This window comes from Arachis stenosperma, chromosome 3, assembly GCF_014773155.1.
Source record: "Arachis stenosperma cultivar V10309 chromosome 3, arast.V10309.gnm1.PFL2, whole genome shotgun sequence".
Lineage (NCBI taxonomy): Eukaryota > Viridiplantae > Streptophyta > Magnoliopsida > Fabales > Fabaceae > Arachis > Arachis stenosperma.
The window spans coordinates 121,775,979-121,780,884 of NC_080379.1; the positions used below are offsets into that span (position 1 = coordinate 121,775,979).

Genomic DNA, 4,906 nt, shown 5'->3' on the forward strand with positions numbered 1-4,906 from the left:
CTGTGAAGCCATGTCTAATCTTATTGGACCGAGGTTTCAACTGATCATCACAATAGCTTGTTGATCTCTATCAATCTTGCTATTGGAGCAATGATCTGCTAAGGCTTGGCTGGCCATTGGCCATGTCTAGTGTTTTGGACCGAAGCTTTCTTTGAAAGCTTGGCTGGCTGTGAAGCCATGTCTAATTCCTGGACCGGAGTCTTAGACTAGCATTGCAATGATTCCTGGAAATTCAAATTGAGAATTCTGAAACCTTTATTTTCTATTTCCATATAATTTTCAAAAAAAGAACAAAAAAATTTTTAAAATCACAAAAACCAAAAATACTTTATGTTTCTTGCTTGAGTCTAGTGTCTAATCTTAAGTTTGGTGTCTTGCATGCCTTGTTTATTTGATCTTGGTTCTATTTTCAAGTCAATAGTACAGGGAACTGAAGATTCAGAACATGCAGCAGAGGAATTACACAGAAAAAGCTGGGCATTCAGAACGCCCAGTGAAGAAGGACAGACTGGCGTTTAAACGCCAGCCAGGGTACCTGGTTGGGCGTTTAACGCCCAAAAAGGTATCATTTTGGGCGTTAAACGCCAGAATGGATACCATTCTGGGCGTTTAACGCCAGGATGGCACAAGGGGGAAGATTTTGTTTTCAAAATCAATTTTTTTTCAAGTTTTCAAAGTTTTTCAAAATCAAATCTTTTTCAAATCATATCTTTTCAATCAAATGTTTTCGAAATCAATTTCTTTCCTTTTTCAAAGAGACTTGCTAACAATTAATGATTTGATTCAAAATTTCAAGTATGTTGCCTTTTCTGTTGAGGAAGGTTTAATTTTTGAATCATATCTTTTCTTGTCAAGCAAGTCATTAATTTTAAAATCAAATCTTTTTTAAAATGTTTTTCAAATCATATCTTCTCAATCACATCTTTTTCAAAATAGTTTTCAATCAAATCTTTTTAACTTCTAATTTCAAAATCTTTTTCAAAAATCATTTGATTTCTTTCCCACTCTTATTTTCGAAAATCAAGTAGTGTTTTTCAAAAATGTTTTCAAAAATTTTTTTTTTTTACTTAATTTTCGAATATTACTTCCCTTCTTTTCACATCCTTCTATTTATGGACTAACACTATTCCTTAATGCAAAATTCGAACCCCATCTTCTTTGATAAATTCGAATTTTCTACTTCTGTCTTCTACTTTTCTTTTCCTCTGACACCTCAAGGAATCTCTATACTGTGACATAGAGGATTCCACATTTTCTTGTTCTCTTCTCTTTCATATGAGCAGGAGCAGAGACAAAGGCATTCTTGTTGAAGCTGACCCTGAACCTGAAAGGACCTTGAAGCGAAAGCTAAGAGAAGCTAAGGCACAACTCTCTGTTGAGGACCTGACCGAATTCTTCAAGGAAGAAGAACCTATGGCAGCCGAAAACAACAACAATGCCAACAATGCAAGGAAGGTGCTGGGTGACTTTACTGCACCTACTCCAGACTTCTATGGGAGAAGCATCTCTATCCCTGCCATTGGAGCAAACAACTTTGAGCTTAAGCCTCAGTTAGTTTCTCTAATGCAACAAAATTGCAAGTTCCATAGACTTCCATTGGAAGATCCTCATCAGTTTTTAGCTGAGTTCTTGCGAATCTGTGACACAGTCAAGACTAATGGGGTTGACCCTGAGGTCTACAGACTGATGCTATTTCCTTTTGCTGTAAGAGACAGAGCTAGAATATGGTTGGACTCTCAACCTAAAGAAAGCCTGGACTCTTGGGAAAAGCTAGTCAATGCCTTCTTGGCAAAGTTCTTTCCACCTCAAAAATTGAGTAAGCTTAGAGTGGAAGTCCAAACCTTCAGACAGAAGGATGGCGAATCCCTCTATGAAGCTTGGGAAAGATACAAACAATTGATCAGAAAATGTCCATCTGACATGCTTTCTGAATGGAGCATCATAGGTATTTTCTATGATGGTCTCTCTGAACTATCCAAGATGTCTTTGGATAGCTCTGCTGGAGGATCTCTTCATCTGAAGAAGACGCCTACAGAGGCTCAAGAGCTCATTGAAATGGTTGCAAATAACCAATTCATGTACACTTCTGAAAGAAATCCTGTAAACAATGGGACAAGTCAGAAGAAAGGAGTTCTTGAGATTGATACTCTGAATGCCATTTTGGCTCAGAACAAGATATTGACTCAACAGGTCAATTTGATCTCTCAAAGTCTGTCTGGAATGCAAAATGCACCAAGCAGTACTAAGGATGCTTCATCTGAAGAAGAAGCTTATGATCCTGAGAACCCTTCAATGGAAGAGGTGAATTACCTAGGAGAACCCTATGGAAACACCTATAATTCTTCATGGAGAAATCACCCAAATTTCTCATGGAAGAATCAAGAGAGACCTCAACAAAGTTTCAATAACAATAATGGTGGAAGAAACAGGTTTAGCAATGGCAAGCCTTTTCCATCATCTTCTCAGCAACAGACAGAGAATTCTAAGCAGAACCCCTCTGACTTAGCAACCATGGTCTCTGATCTAATCAAAACCACTCAAAGTTTCATGACTGAAACAAGGTCCTCCATTAGGAATTTGGAGGCACAAGTGGGACAGCTGAGCAAGAAAATTACTGAACTCCCTCCAAGTACTCTTCCAAGCAATACAGAAGAAAATCCAAAAGGAGAGTGCAAAGCCATAAACATGGCCGAATCTGGAGAGGAAAGAGAGGAAGTGGACGCCACTGAGGAAGGCCTCAATGAGCGTGCACTAGCCTCCACAGAGTTCCCTAATGAGGAACCATGGGAATCTGAGGCTCAAAATGAGACCATAGAGATTCCATTGGACTTACTTCTGCCTTTCATGAGCTCTGATGAGTATTCTTCCTCTGAAGAGGATGAGTATGTCACTGAAGAGCAAGTTGTTAAATACCTTGAAGCAATCATGAGGCTAAATGACAAGTTATTTGGAAATGAGACTTGGGAGGATGAACCTCCTTTGCTCACCAAAGAACTGGATGACTTGTCTAGGCAGAAATTACCTCAAAAGAGACAAGATCCTGGGAAGTTTTCAGTACCTTGTACCATAGGCACCATGACCTTCAAGAAGGCGCTGTGTGACTTAGGGTCAAGTGTAAACCTCATGCCTCTCTCTGTAATGGAGAAGCTAGGGATCTTTGAGGTACAAGCTGCAAGAATCTCACTAGAGATGGCAGACAACTCAAGAAAACAAGCTCATGGACTTGTAGAGGATGTATTGGTGAAGATTGAAGACCATTACATCCCTACTGATTTCATAGTCCTAGAGACTGGGAAGTGCATGGATGAATCTATCATCCTTGGCAGACCATTCCTAGCCACAGCAAAGGCTGTGATTGATGTTGATGGAGGTGAACTGATCATTCAAGTGAATGAAGAATCCTTTGTGTTTAAGGCTCAAGGATATCCCTCTGTCACCATGGAGAAGAAGCATGAAGAGCTTCTCTCAAATCAGAGTCAAACAGAGCCCCCACAGTCAAACTCTAAGTTTGGTGTTGGGAGGCCACAACCAAACTCTAAGTTTGGTGTTGAACCCCCACATTCAAACTCTAAGTTTGGTGTTGGGAGGTTCCAACATTGCTCTGAGTATCTGTGAGGCTCCATGAGAGCCCTCTGTCAAGCTACTGACATTAAAGAAGCGCTTGTTGGGAGGCAACCCAATGTTATATTTTATATATTTTCTTTTGTTATTTTTTGTTATTTTGTAGGTTGATGATCATAAGAAGACACAAAATCAATTGAAAAAGCAAAAACAGAATGAAAACAGGAAGAAAAACAGCACACCCTGGAGGAAGAATCCACTGGCGTTTAAACGCCAGTGAGGCTAGCAGTTGGGCGTTTAACGCCCAGTCTGGCACCATTCTGGGCGTTTAACGCCAGAAAGGGGCACCAGACTGGCGTTAAACGCCAGAAAAGGGCAAGAACCTGGCGTTAAACGCCAGGAATGGGCATCAGCCCGGCGTTTAACGCCAGAAATGGCTCAAAACGTGATTTTGAATGCCATTTGGTGCAGGGATGACTTTCCCTTGACACCACAGGATCTGTGGACCCCACAGGATCCCCACCAACCCACCACTCTCTCTCTTCTTCTTCACCCATTCACCAATCACCTCAATACCTCTTCCCCAAAAACCCTTCACCTATCAACTCCCATCTTTCTCTTCACCACTCACATCCATCCTTCATAAAACCCCACCTACCTCACCCTTCAAATTCAAACCACTTTCCCTCCCAAACCCACCCATAATGGCCGCACCCTATCCCCCCTCCCTCCTATAAATACCCTTCTTCACTCCTTCATTTTCACACAACCTAAACATCACTTCTCTCCCTCCTTGGCCGAATACATAAGCCACTCCCTTCTTCCTCATTTCTTCTTATTCTACTCTCTTCTTTCTTCTTTTGCTCGAGGACGAGCAAACCTTTTAAGTTTGGTGTGGTAAAAGCGTTGCTTTTTCGTTTTTCCATAACCTTTTATGGCATCCAAGGCCGGAGAAACCTCTAGAAAGAGGAAAGGGAAGGCAAAAGCTTCCACCTCCGAGTCATGGGAGATAGATAGATTCATCTCAAGGGTGCATCAAGACCACTTCTATGAAGTTGTGGCCTTGAAGAAGGTGATCCCCGAGGTCCCCTTTTCACTCAAAAAGGGTGAATATCCGGAGATCCGCCATGAGATCCGAAGAAGAGGTTGGGAAGTCCTTACCAACCCCATTCAACAAGTCGGAATCTTGATGGTTCAAGAGTTCTATGCCAATGCATGGATCACCAAGAACCATGATCAAAGTGTGAACCCGGATCCAAAGAATTATCTTACTATGGTTCGGGGGAAATACTTGGATTTTAGTCCGGAAAGTGTAAGGTTAGCATTCAACTTGCCCATGATGCAA

The 4,906-nt window shown here is 41.3% G+C and overlaps 1 non-coding gene across 1 annotated transcript; it reads right to left on the reverse strand.

The window, feature by feature from the left end:
* Positions 1 to 1,818: 1,818 nt before the first annotated feature.
* Positions 1,819 to 1,922, reverse strand: LOC130971516 (small nucleolar RNA R71). The gene has a single exon (XR_009082731.1). It is a non-coding gene; the product is annotated as a small nucleolar RNA R71 (small nucleolar RNA).
* Positions 1,923 to 4,906: the final 2,984 nt, after the last annotated feature.